This window comes from Stegostoma tigrinum, chromosome 13 (genome assembly GCF_030684315.1).
Source record: "Stegostoma tigrinum isolate sSteTig4 chromosome 13, sSteTig4.hap1, whole genome shotgun sequence".
Classification (NCBI taxonomy): Eukaryota; Metazoa; Chordata; class Chondrichthyes; order Orectolobiformes; family Stegostomatidae; genus Stegostoma; species Stegostoma tigrinum.
This window is the reverse complement of record NC_081366.1, coordinates 9,654,570-9,678,065: the sequence shown is the minus strand read 5'-3', so window position 1 is coordinate 9,678,065 and position 23,496 is coordinate 9,654,570. Positions and strand designations below refer to the sequence as shown.

At 44.9% G+C, this 23,496-nt stretch overlaps 1 long non-coding RNA gene across 2 annotated transcripts in view; it reads right to left on the bottom strand.

Moving 5' to 3' along the window:
* LOC132210464 (uncharacterized) overlaps positions 1–23,496 on the bottom strand; it is a 77,358-nt gene that overhangs the window by 17,309 nt on the left and 36,553 nt on the right. Inside the window, exon 2 of one of the 2 annotated variants that reach the window (XR_009446600.1) lies at positions 6,179–6,615. This is a non-coding gene — a long non-coding RNA (uncharacterized LOC132210464). The remainder of the gene's footprint in view (positions 1–6,178; positions 6,616–23,496) is intronic. The other variant, XR_009446601.1, reaches the window with a different exon arrangement.

Here is a 23,496-nt window from a genome sequence, read left to right as displayed (position 1 = left end):
AGGGTCAAAATGAGGTCGCAGGGACAGATCAGTTGAGTGAGTGAGACAAGAATCTGGTGAATGGGCTATGATGTGAGGAAATGTGAAGTTGCTTACCTTAGTAGGAAAGACTAAAATAAGCAGAGAATTATTGAAATGGGCAACAATGGCAGAATTCTGAGGGGCAGAGAGATCAAGGTGCATAAGTCACTGAAGGTCAGTATAAAATTATAACAGATCATTAATGAGGTTAGTGAAATCTAATTGTTTTTTGTGAGAGGAATTAAACATAAAAGTAAGGATGCTAAACTTTAGTTATACAGGTCATTAATGAGACCACATCTTGAGTAGTGGGCACAGTTTTGCTCTCTTTATTTAAGGAAGAACTGGAGGAAATTCAGAGGAAGTTTACTGGTTGATAGCTGGAAGGAGTGGTTTGACTTATGAGGAAAAGTTGAGCAGTCCGGGCCTGTTCCTGATGGTGTTCACAAAAAGTGAGGTTGGGGGGTGGGGTGATTTGGTTGAAGTGTGTGAATTCCTGAGTAAGTTTGACAAGGTGAACATGGAAAAGATAAAGCCGAGGTCACACAGCATCAGGTTATAATCCAACCAGGTTTATTTGAAATCTCAAGTTTTCAAAGCACTGCCCCTTTGTCAGGTCCCTGACTTCATCCGGCGAAGGAGCGGTCCTCCGAAAGCTTGTGATTTCAGATAAACCTTTTGGACTACAAGCTGGTGTTGTGTGACCTCTGACCTCGTCCACCTCAGTCCAACACCGGCACCTCCACATCATGGAAAAGATGGGTCTGCTTGTGGCTTAAGAAGTAGTAAGGGGCAATGTTTAAAGTTTAAGAGTGTCCCTTTCAGGTCAGAGATGAGGAGAACAATTTTCTCCCAGAGAGTCGTTTGAATTTGGAACTCTCTGCCTCAGCAGGTATATAGATTCTCATTAGTCAGAGAATCAAAAGTTCTTGTACAGGTAGTATCGTGGTTAAAATCCTACACTGATGGTAGGAAGACTTAAGAATGGAGATTAATTTTGTATTTATTCAAGCAACATCAGAGTCTGTCTTCAAACTCCGATACCTTGTGCAGCTCTATCCCATCTCTGTCCAATACAAAAGCCATTAATCTTTATATTCCATGATCATAAATGCATGCATTGTTTATGTTTCATTGTTATACAATTCACAGAAATCTTCCATCCTCAGCCTTTCTCTTATTCTGAGTACAGGAAGCTGTTTATACTCCCTCATTCGCTCTCGAGGCTGACACAGACCTGAGAGAGCATGTGGTACCTTTCCAGTCATTTCTGCCAATGTGAGCCTTTGAAATGCCCACCGGATGCCTGATGTTACCAGCTTGCGAGGTGCTGTCTTACTCCGGCCGCAGCCTCCTTCCTGTGAAATCCTATTTAATTTCCACCACAAACACAAACAGATGACATGGATTAAAGCTCTTTGAGAAGATTTGTGGCTCAGAGGCGCACCGGCGATGTTGCCTAGTGGGAGACGTCTGCAATCAAACACACCTCAGCGTTTACAACCAGATCACACAGATATTGAATGGCAGGGGAGGCTCGAGGGGCTGAAAGCCCTGTTCTGGCTCCTACTTCATATGTCCGTGTGGGTCTGGCCTACATGTGACTCCATGTCCGCAGCAGAGATGCCAATTCTTAACTGGCCTCTGAAATAACCTGGCAAGCCATTCAGTTCAAGGCCAATTAGGTAAATACACAAATGCTGACAATAGCCACGTCCTAGCAAGAGAATAAAGGGAGGGAAAGAAACAAACAAATAAATCAATTCTGGCTTAGTGACTGATGTAAAACATCTTTTTCTGTGCAATTTTTAAACTGTGACTTCAAAATATTTCAATTCTATAGAGCTGGAGGGTAAATCGTCCACTAACAGTGTTATCGCTAGCACAGGCCACAAACGTAAGCATTACTAGGCTGACAAATATAAATACTTGTAAGAGCAATAGTCTGTGTATCATTAACATTGTGCAAAACAAGTGCTGTGACGTACTCTGAGGAACACCAGTTATGTTTACCATCAAGAGATAGAGATGCAGTTTACCTAAATTAGGTGCACAAACGTTAAGCAACCTCTCCCACTACTGTCACACAGTGAACCCACTCCGTTCAATTAAGCAGTTACTCGCTTCATCATCAGCAATACAATTAGTTGCTCGCGATGGGTTAATACTAACCCGCTCACTGGAGATGTAACTGTGAATGTAGATCAATATATCTGCATTTAATGAGGCTTGATTAATAGCATCCAACAAGGAGGTGTTCCCCATTTGGCAGTGGACTCAGAAAGAAGAAAATTCTGACCAAAAACAATAGCAGCCTCCATTCTTACAATGCAAAACGGCATTGTGGACGGCTGCTTGCTTTTTGGGGGGGGGCGGGGGGGGTTGCGGGGTGGTGATCCGCTTCCCTTTTCAAGGTTGGGGTGGAATGAGGGATGGAGAGGAAGAGAGTAACAGCAGTGGCACTGGGCGGTTTGGGGATCAAGGAAGAAGCAGATAGGGATGTGAGGTTGAGGAATGGTCTTTCTGGAGGGTTACACAGATGGGGGACTGAGGGTTAGGGATGGGGGTTTCTAGGGACTATATATAGGGGATGGAGTATCTGAGAAGGGGCTTCTGTAGGGTACAGATAGGGGACTGAGGATTAGGGATAGGGTTTCTAGGGGTATGGATAGGGGAAGGATGATCTGGAATGGGGGCTTCTGTAGGGTACAGATAGAGGGCTGAAGTTCAGGGATGTGTGTTTCGGGGGAGATACAGATAGGGGGCTGAGGTGCAGGGATGGGCTTTTTTGGGGGGAGGTACAGATAAGGGGCTGAGGTGCAGGGATGTGTGTTTCGGAGGGGAGGTACAGACAGGGGCTGAGGTTCGGGGATGGGCGTTTCGGAGGGGAGGTACAGATAGGGGGCGGAGGTTCGGGGATGGGTGTTTCGGAGGGAAGGTACAGAGAGGGGGTGGAGGTTCGTGGATGGGTGTTTCAGAGGGGAGGTACAGAGAGGGGGCTGAGATTCGGGGATGGGTGTTTCGAAGGGGAGGTACAGAGAGGAGGCTGAGATTCGGGGATGGGTGTTTCAGAGGGGAGGTACAGAGAGGGGGCTGAGATTCAGGGATGGGTGTTTCGGGGGGGGAGGTACAGATAGGGGGCTGAGATTCAGGGATGGGTGTTTCGGGGGGGAGGTACAGATAGGGGGCTGAGATTCAGGGATGGGCGTTTCGGAGAGGAGGTACAGAGAGGGGGCTGAGGTGGGTGGTGTGGTGTCTGAATAGCTGGGTGCAGCAGTGATGTAAGTGTGGAGAATGGAAGAAGATCTGAGAGGGATAGTTGGGAAACCTGCAGGCAAAACGAGGGGACTCTACTGGGGATAAACATTCAAAGACAGTTTTCACTGGTGGTGAAGAGGGAATAAAGGGATGAAGACCGAAGATATTCACTGTGGGAGCCAAGCAGCAAGAGAGAATGATAGTCTTTCCAATCGTGAGATACATCACAAACAATGGCTAATCAGGAAGAAACTAGGACATAATTGAAGATAGGAGAAGAAAGATTTGGAGATGAAGAATTTAAGAGGATTAGTCACGTTAAATGTGGGGTTACTGGTATTTAGTAGGATGGTGGGTCTGTGTGGTATGCTCTTCAGAGCATTGGTGCAGTCATTATGGACCCTACGGCCTCTTTCTGCACTGATTTTCTGATCGCGTAGACATGGTCAATTTGAAGAGAACCTGAGGGAGGACAAAAGAAGAGCTAAGGCAGGGGGTAATGTTTTGTTTGGAAAACAGGACTGAATACAGGCTGAAAATTAGCTGGCCGATGGATTCATTAATTCACAAGCTGTGTGTAGTCAGAATCCATAGAGGAGAGAGGAAAGCTCCCCTGGAGATCACAATTCCAATCATGATAATGACACAGGGTGGGAAGCAACATTCCATCCACTTGTGATTCAGCGGCAGCAGCTACAAGTGTGTAGATTTCAGTTGAGAACACATTTGGCTGTAATAATTATTTGTCGTGAGAAACAAGAGGTTCAAGAGCTCGCAATCCCAGACAGCCCACCCTTTACCATCCAGTCAATTCTGAATTCTGCGGATTGACTCATCCTCATGTCGACATCCAACCCTCCGCACCAACAGTAATCCCCTCCAACTCACAAGTCACACGATACCAGGTCATAGCCCGACAGGTTTGTTTGAAAGCACGAGCTTGCTAAGCACTGGTCCTTCGTCGGCTCCAACCCAGCCCACCTCCTGTCCCTGCAAACTGATTTCCGAACCTTCAAACTCTATCTGTGAAATACTCCCTGATCATTGAGTCACTCACTAATCTTTGAGAAAATGGAAGAATGAAAATTAAATGTGTACTCCTTTCCTTTATATGGAGGAGCACAGTTTTTTTTATTACTTATTCCTTGGATGCGGTCATTTATTTTCAAAGAATGTGAGGTGATCTCTTTGAAACATAGAGAATTCTTAACAGGAGAAAATGCAGGACCAGACGGCATAGACTCAGAATATAGGAGCACCAATTTAAGACTGAAATGAGGAGGAATTTCTTCTCTCAGAGGGTTGAGAGTCTTTGGAACCCCTTGCCATGAATACTATGGGGGCAGAGTCCTCGTATATATTTAAGGGTGAGATAGAGTTTCGATCAGGAGAGGAATCAAGGGTTATAGGGAAAGGTTGGCAGCACAGTAACACTGTGGTTAGTGCTGCTGCCTCACAGTGCCAGGGACCCAGGTTCGATTCCAACCTTGGGCGACTGTCTGTGTGGAATTTGCACATTCTCCCCGTTTCTGCCTGGGTTTCCTCCCACAGTCCAAAGATGTGCAGGCTAGGTGGATTGACCACGCTAAATTGCCCATAGTGTTCAGGGATGTGTAGATTAGGCAGGTTACAGGGGGATGGGTCTGTATGGGATGCTCCGAGGGTCAGTGTGGACTTGTTGGGCGAAGGACCTGTTCCCACACTGTAAGGATTTTACGGACAAGAAAGTGGACATGAGGAATGTGTGAGTGGCCACAATCCTCATGAATGCCAGAGCAGGCCCGAGAGGACAGTAGGCCTGCTCTTGTTTCTATTTCTTATGGTCTTATTGCCCATTTGCACCCGTAGGGAGGTTAAGAATCAATCACATTGTCATAGGTATGAAGTCAGATATAGGCAAGACCTAGTAAGGACGGTAGATGTTTTTCCCTGAATCAGGCAGATTTTTAATGACTATGGTCACATGATGGCCATTAGGGCCAACTCTTTTGGTCACTGAATTCAAACTTCACAGCCTGTCCTGCAGGCTTTTGGGCCCATGTCCCCAGAACATTAACCTGTGGCCTCCAGAATGGTAGTCCAGTGATGTTACCACTAAACCATCATTGCTCCTCAAAGTGGGCAAGGAAGTTACGCTAATCACAGAACTGTTACAGCATGGAAGGAGGACATTCGGCCCAGCATGGCTATTCTGGCCCTTGAAATGGGCAATGCACCTCGTCCCATTCCCCTGCATCCTCCCTATAAATCTGTAAGCTTTCCTGTTTCTGATGATAATCCAAATCACCCTTAAATGCTTCGACTGAATTCTCCTTCTTCACACTATCAGTCCAGATCTTAGCCACTGGCTGCGTGAAAAAGTTTTTCCTCCTGTCATGGTTGTTCTTTTGCTTATTCGCTGAAACCTGTGGAAACTGTGCCCAATCTTCCAGTCAACGGGAACACTGGCTCCCTACCTGGTCTGTCCAGAGCCATGTGGGGGTCTGGAGGAAGAGCAGGGGAGGGGTGATAATAGGATAGAAAGCAGCATGTACCCTACCATCTCGATAAAACCCACTTTGTAGGATGGTTAAACCATGGAATAAGAACATTTGCCCCGCTGTGTCCATGCTGGCATTGTGCAGGGACATCTCACGCAGTCGTAATCCCCCACCCTTCCTCCATATGCATTCTTCCCAGAATCCTTTCAAATTACCCTGGCTGTCTCTTCTTCAAATTCTTCTCAAAGTCCCCGTCTTACAGTCACACAGCACAGAAACAGACCCTTTGGTCCAGCCAGCCCACGCCAACCACATTCCCAAACTAAACTAGTCCCACCTGCCTGTACTTGGCCTATATCCCTCCAAATCTTTCCAGTTCATCAACTTATCCAAATGTCTTTTCAATAGTGTAACTGTACCTGCACTCACCACTTCCTCAGGAAGTTCATTCCAAGCACGAAACACCCTTCTTCTCAATAAAACGTTGCCCCTCGTGTCTTTCTTAAACCTTTCTCCTCTCTGGCCAAAAATTCTCGCACTCTCCGTCTTCCTCAATTTCTGACGAGTCCTTTCTGAACCGCTCCCTTGGGAAACCCTCCCACAGGAGACGGTGCTATCCAAATGCAGGCTGGTGCTTGCTGGCTCAGAGCAGGGACCTCAGACCACCAAAAACCACACAGAGAAAACGCTGAAGTAACAAACAAAGGAACCACATTCCTGAGTGAACTTGAAACTTGCGGTAGGTGGAATACGATCTTGCATCACTCGCTGGTGCAGGCTGCGCTGGCACAGCTTCACATTGTCCCAATTTTATCTTCAGGGCTGAGTCCAACTTTTGTCCATGCAGAAATCATACCTACACACCAATAAACATTCCACAGTTAGTACATCAGCCTGGCTGGGCAGGAGTAGAACAACATGGGCTGAAACAGTCCCTCACTTCGTCTAACCCAAATGACTCAAGCGACTGTTTTATCTGAGATAATGAGAACTCCAGATGCTGGAGAATCCGAGATAACAAAGTGCGGAGCTGGATGAACATTGCAGGCCGAGCAGCATCTTAGGAGAACAAAAGCTGATGTTTCGGGCCTAGACCCTTCATCAGAAAAGCCTTTCCTGATGAAGGGTCTAGGTCTGAAACGTCAGCTTTTGTTCTCCTAAGATGCTGCTCGGCCTGCTGTGTCCATCTGGCTCTACACTTTGTTATCTCTACTGTTTTATTCATTGGGAGAAGGGATTGGGGGCATCTCATAGACATTCCAGACACATTATGTTTTCAAGAGACAAGATTGGACCATTAACCACTCAGTCAATATCCCCAATTCACCGCAGGCACCGGCTCAGTGGCAAATGTATCCGCCTCCCCAAGATTAATCACAGAAATCGCTGGCGGAGAGAGAAAGCAAAGTTAGCGTTCTAAGTCCAGTTGCCCTTCTTCAGAAGAGAGTGGCAAAGGAAAGATGACATTTGTGCTGAAGGCAAAGAGTCGGGGGAAGGGGAAGAGTGAGAGGATAGGCAGAGATGGACCGCAGACGGAAAGAGAAGAGGGGAGGGGGGAGAATGACGTAGAGACCAAGGGATCAATAATAGCGTATCAGAGGAAGGAAAAGCTGCTCATGGACACCATTAGTGGGTTGAATGGGTTGACTATGCTGACAGCAGTCAATGTGAAGACAGCACCTGTGATATGGAGAAGCATAAAGGACATGGAAGGAGGTGTTCAAGCCCTAAAATTATTGATCTTGATATTGAGTCAAAAAGGCTGCAGATCCCCAAGCAGAAAATGAGACACTGTTATAGAGTCATATACATGTACAGCACAAAAACAGACCCTTGAGTCCAACTTCAGTCCAGATATCCTAAATTAATCCAGTCCCATTTATCAGCATTTGGCCCATTTCTCTCTAAACCCTTCCTATTCATGTACCCATCCAGATGCCTTTTAAATGTTGTAACTGTACCAGGCTGCTCCATTTCCTCTGGCATCTCATTCCATACACTCACCACCTTCTGTGTGAAAACGTTGCCCCTTAGGTCCCTTTTAAATCATTCCCCTCTCACCTAAAACGTATTCCCTCTATAAGGTCACCCTGCATCCTCCAACACTCCAGGGAAAATAGCCCCAGCCTATTCAGCCTCTCCCCATAGCTCACACCCTCCAGCCCTGGCAACATCCTTGTAAATCTTCATTGAACCCTTTCCAGTTTAGCAACATCTTTCCTACAGCTGGGAGACCGGAACTGAATGCAGTATTCCAAAAGTGACCTAACAAATGTTCTTCCAGCTTGTGCTGAGTTTCGCTGAAGCACTGCAGCAAGTCTGAGACAGAGATGTTGGTCAGGGAACACTGTGCTGTGTTGAATCCTGGCAAGATCAATTTGCTTCCAAAATTTTAAGATACTTACAAGAAAGCCAGCGGGGGGCGGGGGCGCAATACACAGCTTACAGTAAAATGTGAACAGCACTGTATGACATTCGGGCTGGAGCAACCAGGCGATGACATAGTGCTGCTACTCACTGGGCTTAAATAGCACAGCGCTGGTGGAGCTAGTTAGATGTGTCTGGAAATAGACAGAGGGTAGCATATGTAGAGAATAGTCTTAATAACATAACAGTAATATTAGAGCCTGGTAAATCTCAGACTACCATGTTTATTAGTAGTTAGTATTAAGATGCAACACTATGTAATAATGGCGGAGACAGTACCAATAAGAACCATAGAACTAGGAGCAGGAACAGGAAATTTAACCTCTCAAGCCTGTTTCACCATTTAATATTACCATAGCTGATCTCATCTTGTTCTCAACTTCACTTTCCTGACCACTGTGCCTAATCCTTCAACCCATTACAGCCTAATTAAAAAGCCATCTCCGGCTTAAACCTTTTCAGCATCCCAGTGTGAGAGAGAAGTAACTCCTCCTCATCTGTTTAAAAACTGCCACCCCTTAGTCGAAAACTATGACCTCCCATTCGACATTGTCCCACATGAGGGATCCTTCTCTCCAAGTCTACTTTGTTAATCCACTTCAATTAGATCTCCTCTCATTCCCCTAAACTTGAGCTAGCACGGGCTTTAACTGCATGATCTCTCCTCATAAAACAAAGCCTTTCGTCTCTGGGATTAATGTCATCGGACTAGTAATCGCAAACCCAAGGCTGATGTTCTGGGTACAAGGGTTTGGATCCCATCACGGCAGATGGTGAAAGATCTGGAGTAAAGCTGCCTAATTGCCACCACTATCAATTGTCAAAAATATCCATCTGGTTATGTTAGGGGGAGGAAATCTTTATCCATAACTGGCCTGATCTACATGTCACTTCAGACCCACAGCAATATGCTTGACTCTTAACTGTTCTCTGAACAATTAGGATTGGGCAATAAACGCTGGCCTGGACAGTGATGGCTGCATTGTCCTGGGAGAGTGGTCAAGGTAGGAAACCTCACAACCTTTAATAAGTACTTAAATGCCTTCTGGACAACGAGGGAAGGACATTAACTGCTAGTCCAGGCAGCAATGCAGATACTGCAGGAATGAATGAAAACAAAAAGATTTATGAAGAGGGCGAAGACTGAAGATGGTTTTTGATCGATCTATGTAATTTGGACAAGTTGAACGAGCAGGTAAATACTGACAATTGGAGTATAATTGGAGCAAAAAAAAAGTCAGGCAGATTGGTATCTGACTGGGAAAGGGGGAGGCACAGTGAGACCTGGGTATCCCCATACACCCAGTCACTGAGAGTAAGCATTGCAGGCGCAGGAGGTGGGTAAGGAGGTAAATGCGATGTTGGCCTTCACAGCAAGAAAATTCAAGTGCACGAGCAGGGATGTCTTGCTGCAATTGTACAGGGCCTTGGGGAGATCACACCTGGAGTACTGTTCTTGATCTCCTTATCTAAGGATGGATGTTGTAGTGATGGAGGGAGTGCAAAGTAGTTTTTTGCGATAGCTCCTAAGATGCTGCATGGCTTGCTGTGTTCATCCAGTTCCACACCTTGTTATCTTAGTTTTATCAGTCTGATTCCCCAGACGGCAGGACTGACCTAATTCTTTTAAGACTGCGATGAGGAGGAATTTTTTTTTCACTCCGAGAGTGGAATTCTCTGCCGCAGAAAGCGGTTGAGGGGGAAGAACCTGACTCACCATTTGTGAAGCCAATTGTCTCCTCATTGACCTCATGGTCACTGGTGGATTGGCAGCACAGTCTCCACCTCACCCCTGAACCACAAACAAACTGCACGGTGGATCCCTAGGATGGGGGTGGGGACAATAGGGGCTGTAGCACTTGTGTATGTTAACCTCCATTCATCCATACTGCCTAGTCTTCAATTATCTCAGTTATCCCTGCCATTGCACACAGACCCCAGCTCCTCTTCTCTGTTCTAAGCAAACAAAACTACCTTTATGGCTTATTCATTGCTGAACATGTATATCATTCCCAATTCTTTACCAAACAAACAACAGACATCATTTTTACATTACAGGCCCTCCTGAGACCAGGCTGAGGGATTTTATTGTTCCCTGAGACATCAGTCCTGTGTGTATTGCTGGTACACAAGCCCTTTGCTGACACACTTGCACTGCTTGTTATTATTTGTTATTCCAGCATAAGTTCCAGAGAGTTTGAAACAAGCTTGAATGAAAATAGGAGCAAATTATTGCAGAATCTGGAATCTGAAACCAAAAAATGCTGGAAATCAGAGCTCTAATGAAGAGCTATCTAGACTCAAAACATTAGCTTGCTCTCTCTCCATGGATGCTGCCTGGCCCACTGTGATCTCCAGCAGTTTCTGATTTCAATCTTGAGTGAAAATAGTTTTCTTTATCCTCTCACAGAGTGAGAACAGGACCAATGTTCTCCATTATAATAAAGTGTGAAGCTGGATGAACACAGCAGGCCAAGCAGCATCTCAGGAGCACAATTTATTGGGCCTGGAAAGGAGGGGGTCGATGTGTCATTTCAGAGACAGCCAAATTGCTGTGGGTCTGGAGTCACATGTAGGCCAGACCCGGTAAGGACAGCAGATTTCCTTCCCTAACAGGCATTAGTGAGCCAGATGGATTCTTACCACAATGGTTACATAAGGCTAGCTTTGTCATTCGGGATTTTTGTAAATAAAAATGCCATGGTGAGATTCTCAGCACATGAGTCGAAGGTTTTGGATTTAAAAAGCTCAGCAATTAGTGTTGATTTCCTTCATGAATGAAGCAGATGACATTTTGCAATAATTCATGATGGCTCACATGGTCACCATTAGCGAGACTAGCTTTTAATTCCAGATTTATTAGCTGAATTGGAATATAGTTGCATTGGCTGGACTTGAAGCTCTGTCCCCAAAATATTAGGCAGCAGCATTAGATTACCAATCTAGGGGCATTAGCATCACATCACAACCATCTCCCCTTGAATGGAACATGAAGCACAAAGTCTCCAGTCCTTTCCCCACAGTCCTATCATTTGTCTTCTCCTGAGATAATTCTCTATCTCCAGTTTGAAATCCTCAATCGAAGAGGGTTTTTAAGAAAGACTGATTAGCAGATGCTTCAAAAGACAACAAAGACATCAGCAAGGTCAAAAAGAGATAAAGCAACTCTCTCAGAGTCACAGAGAATGTCTTTTGCGACTTTAGTAAAGGTAAGTATGTCATGTCGTATTAATTATGCAGGGGACTGTTCCTTTGAAAAATAGTTCACCGTCTATCCTGATTCAAGTTCACTGCTTCATCAAATTCACTCACGTCCTTCTGCCCTCGATTCTGAAAAAAAAACTGTCAGCACACTCCGTACTGTTTAAGGTCATTGTGTATCCTGCTGCTATACATTTCCAATAGATGGAGCCTTCTTAACACCATCATTCATTTGGTCAGCTTTTGACTGGGCTGTAAAGAAATAAAACATGTCCTGCTGTCAGGTTACACTAGCTGGAAGTAAAAGTAACATCTTAGAAAAGAAGTGGCTCCCCTTTGAATTTATTTAGTCTGGTTTCACACATAGCACCCTCTATTCGATTGCTCACAAAGACCTCATGTCTTTGGAGATAACATAATGGGGTACAAACTAACGGACAAAGCCACATCTCTCCCTAACCCGCTCAACGCTTTCAACGCTCAGTTTGAGCAGAAAACCACCAGCACGGGGTCACCTGCCCCGACAGCCCCAGACACACCTGTTCCTTCCAGCACCACTACAAACATCAGAGTGGTCTTCATGGAAATCAACGCGAGGAAAGGGATGGGCCTGGATGATGTCCTTACCTGTGAACTCAGATCCCATGCGGGCTAAATGGCAGACGTATTCATCAACATCTTCAACCTTTCCCTCCTATAAGCCAAAGTCCCCACCTGCTTCAAGTAGACCACCATCATGCCCATACCCAAGAAAGCACATGCAAAGTACCTTAGTGACTCCCGCTCCGTGGCTCTGACCTCAATAATCACAAAGTGCTCCAAGAAGTTGGTAATGGCCCACTTCAACTCCAATCTACCATCCTGCCTCAATCCCCAACAGTGTGCCTACTGAGAGAACAGGTTCACAGAGCGGATGCCATATCCCTAGCCCTGCACTCACCCCTAGAACATCTGGACAACAAAGACACCTACATCACACTCCTGTTCATTGACTACAGCCCCACCATCAGCACCATTATCCCCTCCAGACTGATCTCAAACCTGGATCACCTTGATCTCGGCCCCACTCTCTCCAACTGGATTCTCAGCTTTCTGACCCACAGGCCACAATCAGTGAGGATAGGGAACTGCTCCACAATGACACTCAATACTGGAGAATCCCCCAGGGTTGCGTTCTCAGCCTGTACTCCCTGTATACCCACAACTGCATTGCCAAATTCCAGAGGAACACCATCTACAACTTTGCTGATAACTATCAAACAACAAGGAGTCAAACTACAGACGGGAGATAGAGAGCTTGATGACTTGGTCCAAAGACGACAACCTCTCTCTCAATGTTGGCAAAACTAAAGAATGGATCATTGGCTTCAGAAAGAAGGGAGGAGAACGTGCTCCCGTCTAAATCAATGGAACCGAGGGTGAGACAGTTAAGAGCGTCAAGTTCCTCAGAGTGATGATAACCGACAACCTGTCCTAGACATCCCACGTGAATGCAAGAGTCAAGAAGGCATAACAAAGCCTCTTCTTCCTCGGGCAGCTCAGGAAATTTGCCATGTCCATAAAGTCCCTCATCAACTTTCTCAGGTACACTGCTGAAAGTATACTATCCAGGTGCATAACAGCCTGGTATAGCAACTGCTCTGCCCAGGACTGTAAGAAACCACAGAAGGTGGTGTGCAAAACCAAACCTCCCATCCATGGACTCTATTTACACTTTCCATTGCCACAGTAAAGCTGCCAAGATCATCAAGGATCTATCGCACCCCAGTAACGATCTCCTACAACCTCTTCCATCAGACAGAAGACACAGAAGCCTGAACACACACACCAGCAGGTTCAGGGACAGCTTCTTCTCTGCCATTATTAGATTGATCTTGTTACTGTTAATTTTGCTTTGCACCCCTCCTGTGCAGCGTAACCTGTAGGCCTCATATTGTCCAAGCACCCTATGATCTGTTTGTCCTTGTCCTTGCCTGCATTGCTCACAAACAAATCTTTTCACTGTACTGAGGTACACATAACAAAAATCAAATCACTTACACTGACCTGTACATTTGTGCTGTTGTCAGTTCTCTTAAGTGTTTAGACATTGTGGCTAAGCTGGCCCCTGGCTAGGATGGGGTAAATACTTGGTTGCAATCAGGGTGTGACTTTGGAAAGTATAAATTTGAGCATCTTCTCTTCTTCTTAGGCAGCCCCTTGGGATTGGGTTCGTGGCGGTGGGGGCGGTAACTTGCCTGTATTCTGGTTCAGTGGGCTCTGAGACTTGCCCAATGTAGACACCTGGGACAGGCAGCACTTGGAGGGTTGAGTAGATGCAGTTTGGAGGTCTGTGCACTCCGTCCAATGCCTCAACCTCACCTCTGCACATCCCCAACCAAGTCCCCTTACGTGTTCATTCTCCGTCCCCACCTCCACAACTAGCCCCCACCCGAACCCCACCCCCTCCCAGTGAGCAGTCCTATTTGCTTACTCAAAAGCCGGCATTTCCCAAGAATCAGCTGGTCTGTTTTGACCTCTCCAATGATGCTTTGAGAATATCAAGAAAGCATTTCAACAGACCTCTTCTGGATCTCCAAGTAAAGATTCACTTTCTAAATGCAAACATAATCACAGTGTTGATGGTCAGAAAGGGACATGAAGTATCCTGGACTTGAGGAGCCCAGCATAATAGTCAGGGGCTAACAATAGTCTGCTCGATATATTCTAAAATTCATTGGACATATTCAAATTAGCAACATATCTTCTTTCTGCCTGGAAGTTAAGAAGAGTTGTTGCTGTGTATATCATTGAAGAATCTTAGAATCTCTACAGTGTGGAAACAGGCCCTTTGGCCCAACAAGTCCACACTGACCTCAGAGTATCCCACCCAGACCCAGTCCCCCCCAAAACCCTCCTAATCTACACATTCCTGAACACTATGGGCAATGTAGCATGGCCAATCGCCTAGCCCACACATCTTTGGACTGTGGGAGGAAACCAGAGCACCCGGAGGAAACCCACACAGACATGGGGGGGAATGTGCAAACTCCACACAGTCATCACCCGAGGCTGGAGTCGAACCCGGGTTCCTGGCGCTATGAGGCAGCAGTGCTAACCACTGAGCCATCTAAGCTATCTAAAAAGAATTGCAGTAAAATAACACTTCACACATTTATTTTCAGACTAACATTTTTCATTGCTGATTCAAATACTATGTTTTCTAAGCCTGAGCCTAAGGACTAATAATTAGATTTTTCAGGGAATCATTCTGCAGCAGGGTTGTTTGATACGTTGGTTTTTGCAATGAAAGAATTCAAGTCCAGGAGCAGGGATGTCTTGCTGCAAATGCACAGAGCCTTGTGAGATCAGACCTGGAGTACTGTGTGCAGTTTTGGTCTCTTTGTCTGAGGAAGGATGTTCTTGCAATGGAGGGAGTGTAGCAAAGGTTTACCAGACTGATTCCTGGGACGGCAGGACTGTCATATCAAGAGAGATTGGTTCAGTGAGCACTATATTCACAGGAATTCAGAAGAATGAAGGGGCATCTCATAGAAACCAATGAAATTCGAACGGGACATGAACAGGGTAAACACAGGAAGATGTTCCCATTGATGAAGGAGTTCAATACCAGGGGTCACATCAAGATAGGCTACTCAGGCCTGAGATGAGGAGAAATGTTTTCACCCAGAGAATGGTGAGCCTGTGGAATTATCTCCCTCAGAAAGTGGTTAAGGCCAAAACATTGAATATTTTCAGAAAAAGGTAGATATAGTAGATAATATTACACAAAATTAAGATGAGATTTTGTTCTTAGAACATCTAAAATGAATTTCGTTAAAAGTAACAACTTACATATATACTTTCAGGCACAACATTTTATACTGCTGATTTGAAAACCATCTTTTCTAAACCAAACCCAAGGTCTGAAAAAGCCTTTATTACACCATTTTAGTGAGCTGCGTTACGGTCTTATGGGAAACATTTTGGATAAGGTTTGGTTGGATGATATTATGCTATTGCTTCTTGTACTAACCAGTGGCTTACTGAAGAAAGTGAGGACAGAGGAAGGGAAGGAGCTAGATTATGAGTAATGATGATCTGTGAAGGTCTGTCAAGACTGGAAATGAAAAGGTTGAGTGGTAACATTATGACTGACTTTTGGATTTTACAGAAATGAGATAAGAAAGACTGTGAGATGGGTCACCATGTCCAGACTGAGTGAACACGAGCTCCATGGTGCCTTTTTCAATGATGGGGTAGTCCAGCTCTGAAATGGGGAGGTATATGAAGAAAATAGTTTTATTTGATTTACATGCAGATTGGGTAAGCTTCTTTCAGAAACTGTTACTAGTATACTATTAGTATTTTAAGGTAAGATATACTTTAATTCTGACATGTTTGGGGAATCCAAAGTCAGCTGTTCCCAGAGTCCCTAATGCTCCCAAACATTGGGCGATCCCTCACTTCACTTCTAGATTGACTGACACAGTTTCATAAAATATATGAAATAAAACGAAGAACTGCCAGTGGCTGGAGATCTGAAAATTACAAATAACAGAAACTGCTGGAGAAATTCAGCAGGTCTGGCAGCATCTGCGGCGAGAGAAACAGAGTTAATGTTTCAGAGCTGAAGAATCCTTTGAATTGGTATTCTTGCAAATTGTCCTATGAGTGCAAGATGGAAGGCTTCAGAAAAATGAAGGAATACTCAGGTTCTGCACTACCAAATGACTATTTGTAAACGTGAACCTTTACAACAGTTGGATTTTAATATGAGAAAGTGCGAGATTATCCATTTATACTGAAAAAGAATCGATCAGAGCTTTTTTCAGAGTACACCAAGTTAGGTGCTGTCGATGTCCAATGAGATTTTGGGGGTTCAGTTGTGTAGTTCTTCATTTGCCATGAACAGGTGTAGAAAATAGTCAAGGCAGCTAATAGAATGATGGCCTTCATATCTAAAGGGCTGGCGTACAGGAATGCAGGCGTTATGTTGTATTTAGACTCCACAGTTAGATTAGATTAGATTCCCTACAGTGTGGAAACAGGCCCTTCGGCCCAACAAGTCCACACCGCCCCTTGGAGCATCCCACCCAGATCCATCCCCCAAAAACCCACAAACCCCTGAACACTACGGGCAATTTAGCATGGCCAATCCACCCAGCCTGCACATCTTTGGACTGTGGGAGGAAACCGGAGCACCCAGAGGAAACCCACACAGACACGGGGAGAATGTGCAAACTCCACACAGACAGTCGCCCGAGGCTGGAATTGAACCCGGGCCCCTGGTGCTGAGAGGCTGCAGTGCTAACCACTGAGCCACCGTGCCACTTCAGAAGGTTAGACCCCACTTAGAGTACTGTGCGCAGATCTGGGCACCTCAGCCCTTATGGAGGATGCTTTGGGCCTGAAGAGAGTTTGGTACAAGCTTGCAAGAATGACTCCTGGACTTCACGGGTCACGTTGTAGGGCAAGATTCAACAAATTAGGCCTTTATTCTGCAGAATTTATAAGGTTAAAGAGTGATCTAATCAAGGTCTTCAGGATATTAACAGGGAGAGACAGAGTAACGAAAGATAAACTATTCCCATTGGTTGAAGATTGTAGAACCAGGTGCATAGTTGAAGAATGATGGCCCAGTCATTTGGGAAAGATGTTAGCAAGCACCCCAACAGTATTGGAGATAACAGTCAATGTTAATTCAATTGTTCAATTTAAATTTGAGCGAGACAAATTTTTATTAAGTCAGGGAATCAAGGGAAAACAGCCAGTAGGCCACAGATCAGCAGGATCTCATTGAATGGCACAGGAGGTTTGATGGGCTGAATGGTCTACACCTTTTTGTATGTTGCTAACAGACACGGAGTTAGAGAAACAGAGTATCACAGGGCTGGCAATGTTGGTGTACCAGCAAAGAGAAAGTGGGTGGAGAAACTGTTGTTAACTTTAAGTGTGCAGGCCAACATCAAAATCAAGTGCAGTGAGAACAAAAAGTGGAATTGACTTTTTGCTGAGGATCTGGGTTTGTTACGCATTTGAGTAGCTGAATGGCAGGTGAACTTTAATATTGCAACTTTAATGGAGGAAAGAGCAGAGTAGATATTTTGGAGGGATTATGCTTCAGGTAGAAAGGGCCCCTGTGCATGCACTAATGTGGGCGGTGATGGGCTGCAGCGCCATCTGCACCAGCACAGTGACACCAACAACATTGCACACTCAGTCTGCCCCTACTGAGGCTGTTGCAACTGCACCCAGGGTGTTAACATTGTTCCCCTTTCCACTGCCTGAGGCCTCTTTATATTTATTCACAGGATGTAGGGATCACTGGCTAGGCCATCCCCTAATTACATAGAGGGCAGGTAAGAGTCAACTGTGCTGCTGTGGGTGTGCAGTCACATGTAGCCCAGACCAGGACGGCCATCTCTCTCCCTGAAGCAGATTTGTGGACCAGTTGGGTGCTTATTGTTCCCCCAAACAATTGACAATGGATTCATGGTCATCACGAGACTCTTAATTCCAGACTTCTATTGAACTAAAATTCTACTATCTACCGGGGTTTTCAGCCCAGCGATAATACCATCAGGATATTGCCTCCTGTCACTTAGGGAGAGAGTTGGGCAGGGTGGGGGGAAACGCTGTGCTTGATGGGATAATAAGGGGGGGGTACTGTGGGGAAGTGGCGGGAGGGCGAAGGATTTGGGTTGTGGGCAAAGTGGAGGTGAAGAGTGGGGCTGGAGGGGGCAAGGGGAAGCAGCCAGGGGAAGCACACTGGGGGGTCTGGCCCCCAGCTAATGGCCTCATGGCTCCAGGAAGGACGCCAACCCAGACAGGAAGGTGTGGCGAGCGCAGGAGCCAAGGTGATACCACTGGGGACGGGGAAGCTCCTTCTCGTCAGTCCCGGCCTCCACCTCATTGAGTCCTGGGTCACAAATTCTGGCAGATTTCTGAACACTGACCACCACTGCTTCCCATTGCCTTGTAACTCTGTGGTGGGCCTCTAAGCATGCGCACACTGTCTGTGTCACCCAGAGGTAATGTTTACATAGCCTTAGTATTTAATGAAGAGAACAGGACTAGCAAAGGGACTTTAATATTGTTCGAGATAGACAAGGGATGACGGCTGTTTTTATTCATTTGCAGGATGTGAGCATTGCCCAGAGAACAGTTACGAGTCAATCACATTGCTGTGGGTCTGGAGGTACATGTAGGCCAGATCAGGTAAGGATGGCAGATTTCCTTCTCTAAAGGTAATCAGTGAGCTAGGTGGCATTTTCTCCTCCCAACAATCAGCATCAGTTTTATGGTCACCACTAGACTCTTAATTCCAGATGTTTATTGAATTCAAATCCCACCACTTTGGGATTTGAACCCAGGTCCCCAGAACATTACCTGGATCTCTGCATTAATGGTCTAATATTAATACAACTTTGCCTCCACATTGCATTTTCAATGTCATCGCAATGTGAAGAAGCAATTAGAAAGGCAAATAGAGCATTGGGATACACAGTCGGAGTAGCACAGTATTCAATTCAGCAGCAGTTACACTGAGGCTTGGTTGACTACACATGGACTTTGCATATATTACTTGTCACACTTCAATAGAAGCATACATACATTTAAAATGTGCAGTGAAGGACAATGAGAATAATCCCAAATGTCAAAGGATGAGCTGTGTAGGAAAGATTAGAGAAGCTTACTTCCTGTTAACAGGAAAGGTGGTTTAGAGGAGATATCGACTTATGAAGTATTAAGTAGCAATGATAAAGTAAATTCAGACCATGACTTCAAGCTAACTTCATCCAACAGGATGGCAGACTGTTACAGCATGGAAGGTGGCCACTCTGCCCCAACTCTTCAAATGATGCTCTCACCTAACGCCGGCCCCTCATCTTCTCACCACAACACCGCTCTCTTCCTTTTCGAGTCTAATTCCCTCGTGAATATCTTAATTGAAGCTGCCTCCTCCACACTCCGTGGGCAGGATGTTCCAGGCTCTGAGCACTCACCATGTGAAAACATTTTTCCTCATATCACTTTTCCATCTTTTGCTAATTGTTTTAAATCAGGGGGTCCATCAGTTCAGGTGGCTGGGTGGCCAGAAACCAACAATATAGGTTCAATTTTCCACCAGCTAAGGTTACCTGGAAAGTCTTTCCTTCTCAACCTCTCCCCTCCTCTGAGGTGTGGTGACCCTCAGGTTAAAACCAATGCCGATTCTCTCTCTTGGATGAAACAGCAGCTCCTATGATCTGGTAGAACTATGGCAAATTTAACTTTTTACCTCTTTTCTTTTAAATCAGCAAACCGAGTACATCCGGATATGATAAATATTTTTAAAAATACATTTAATAATTTAGAGAGGATCTTTATAAGAAGTGATTTACTCAAAAGGACATTTGAAGTGGTAGAACCAAGTAAAAGGAAAGATGAAGGACTTTAGTGTATACAAACTTCAAATGGATGCAGGGTAATCATTCCTGACAAATTTACTAGAATTCTTTGAGGAAGTAATAAGCAAGATACATAAAGGGGAAGCAGTGAGTGTAAACTATTTGTATATTTGTGACCCCTCCTCAGAACCCGACCCGAAATGTTAACTCTGTTTTCTCCTCCATAGGTGCTGCCAGACCTACTAAGCTTTTCCAGCAACTTTGTTTTTGTTCCTGATTTACAGCATCTGCAGTTCTTTTGGTTTTTATTCTGGTGAAGAAGCAACGTTCTGAAAGCTTGTGATTCCAAACAAACCTGTTGGTCTATAACTTGGTCTTAACAAATGGACAATGTAGTTCGGCTGGCTCCTCAGCAGTCTAGCCACACAGCATAACCTGGAGTGTCCTTCAGTCAGGCTCTCTCACGCATACACACTGTCATACAACTGCCTATCCCTTCTGAACTGCTTTTCTGTGACTCTTGAACGGTCTCAAGTGACTTATCAAATATCTTGTAACAAGCTACACCCTGGTTCCTGGGCCAGTTGGAGCATAGACACTCACCAGCCATTGGAACATCTTTTGTTTTAATTATTCACAGGACGTGGATGTAGCTGGCCAGGCCAGCATTTGTTGCCCAGAGAAAAGTTAAGAGTGACCCACATTTGCTGTGGGACTCAAGTCACATGTAGGCCGGACCAGGTGCGGAAGGCAGTTTCCTTCCCTGAAGGATGGGTCTTTCTGACAATCGACAATGGTTTCATGGTTACCATTGAATTATTAATTCCACTTTTTTTAACTGAATTCAAATCCATCTGCAGGATTTGGACCCAGGTCCCCCAGCACACTATCTGGGGCTCTAGATAAACAGTCCAGCAGCAATACCAGTAAGCCATCACTTCCCTTGAATGTTATAATTCAGGATTACTGGCTCCCACAGATCAGTTGGTCACAACAATGAAAATGGAATTCATCACATATTATATTAAAGGGAAATCACTATTGATCATTAATATCACAAAGGAAATAGCACAGTGTCCTAGGGAGATTTGTGGACAGGTGGAATTGAGCAATAAAAGGAGACAGTCTTTACACTCAGCCCTTACAGCGAAGAACAGCAGATCTTCAGGGATACCTGCCTGTGGAGCACTGGTAAATAATGTATTACGCTGGGGAGCTTGGCAAATAGCAGGGCTTATACAGCTTGAACGTTTGGGAAAAAAAACATAGTATCTTCTTCAAAGCTCTTGTATAGGAAAGCAAGTTGAATCAAATGCATTAACTGAGGAGTAAGAAAGGGAAATGTTAGGAATACCCAATAGGTCAGGCAACATCTGCAGTGAGAAACAGAACGACTATTTCACAGGTCGACCAAATTTTATCATGACTGATATCAAACAAATATAGGGGCTCTCAACAAACAGAGAAAGACTGCCATAAAAGTGATTGAGTTTAAGAAATAAAATCTCAACGTTTATTGGAAAACGAAAGAACTTGAAACAGCAAAGGATGGAGGGTTATTCTTTAGACATTATCTTCGGTAAACGTGGCTGATCACAGAGTCAACACTGAGGCTACACAAACATTTTTACAAAAGGCACACTTCTGAGAATGCTGTTTTTACAAGGTTGTGTAGGACTATGTTGTGGTAAGTTGACTGGCAAATGTCATATGGATATTGAATGGTTCTTTTTTAACAGTATTCATGAGGTTTCAAATGTGACGCCGCAGATCATGTTTTCTTCGAGGTCAATGAGATACTGATTGTATAAGTTGTGGCTTTTGACCTAGTGACATTTATGAACATTCACAAACACAATCCTCTGAGCTAGGCAAAGACACAGAGCCTGTCAACAGTCTAATCTGCTGGGAATGAGCCTGACAGCTGTCCCGGAGAGAATCCTCAAAAAAAACACACAAAGACAGGGTCCAGGCAGGATGAGTTTTGCCCATCCAAGCACCCAAACTATCACAAGTCGAGAAAATGTTGATTAACAGCAAAAATTCAAGGCAACATTGCACTTAGCTCTTTGAAATCATTATTAGCAAAGTGTTTGCTAAAACATTCAATAAAGAATAAAATCACAACACCACCCATGCAACAGCTGTTCTTCTTACAACATGCATCTTGTAGAGAATCTGTTCCACCTTTCAACCAGATCGTGGCTGTTTTCATACTCCTCAACTCCACTTTCCTGTCTTTTCCCTGTTAACTCTTGATTCCCTCACCGATTAAATACCTGTCCATCTCAGCCACTGGGGCCCTTAGTGATAAGGAATTCGCCACCGTCTGAAAGATGAAATTCCGCCTCATTTCTATCTTAAATGTGTGACCCCTTATTCCAAGGTTAGTCCCTCTGACCCTAGAGTCTCCCATAAGGGAAACAACCTTTCTGCAGCTATTCTATAAAGTCCCTCGAGTCTCTTTTATCTTTCAAATCAGGTTGCCTTTTATTCTTCTAAACTCCAACGAGTACAAGACTACTTAACCTCTCTTCATAAGACGGTCCCTCTATCCCTAGTCCCAGCCAAGTTAACCTTGGCCTTACAGGAGTGGGGATGACAAAAAAAACCACTTACAATACTAGAGGGGTTTGAATAGGTGTCATTGCCCCAAAAGTACTCACAAGTATCCACTTTCATTTTGAGTTTGATAACGTCAGTAAATTGGTGGTCACAATGTCAAGATTGTTAGCAAGGGAGCCGAGTGTGAGATAAGAGAGGAAAGTTTGAACTCAGTTGTTAGGATTCAGAATGCATTGCCTGAGTGCGTGGTGGAGGCTGATTCCACTGGAGGCCTTAAAAGAGAGCTGGACATATATTTGAAAGTGATGATTTTAGAGGGCTATGGAGATACAGGGCTGGAGAGTGGGTCTAGCTGGGTGGCGCTTTCAGGAGCCAGTACAGACACGATGGGTTGAATGGCCTCATCCTGTAATATAAAAGTTTATGATTCTAGTGAGACAGATGTACTTTTACAACAATCACTGAAACAGCTAATAGCACCAACATCCAAGCCATGATCATCTGAAACCAATTCCGCTGGACTGGCAATATACTTAAAAAAGATGCCTGAGTTCCAGCTGCCAAAGCAAATCATCTTGCCCCAGCTCAAATGAGAGGACGGCAAGGAAAAAGTGTTTCAAAGACTGCCTGAGAGCTTCCCTCAAAAAAATGCAACATAGACGTTAATGTCTGGGAACCCCTCATTCAGAAGAATCACAGTCATAGAGCTGTACAGCACAGAAACAGTCCCTTCGGTCCAACTTGTCCATGCTAACCAGATATCCTAAATTAATCTACTCCCATTTGCCAGTATTTGGCCCATATCCCTCTAAACCCTTCCTCTTCATGTACCCAGCCAGATGCCTTTTAAATGTTGTAATTGTACCATTCTCCACCTCTGTAGGAACACAATTCTTGAGGGGGCACAATTCTTTGATGCACCCACTGGCAAGAGGAAGTACAGAAAAGGAACCAGAGAAAATATTGCCAGTGATCTTGAGGCCAAGGACCAATTCCACCTCCCAGAAACACCTGCCAAAAGTGTGGTGGGAGATGTGACTCTAGGATCAGCCTCATCAGCCAAATAAGGACTCATTGAACCCATGATCAGTGACATGGAATTTCCAAAGTGGACGATCATTCTTGGTAGCATACAACAACGGATCATGGTCACCATCGCTAAAGCTAGTGTT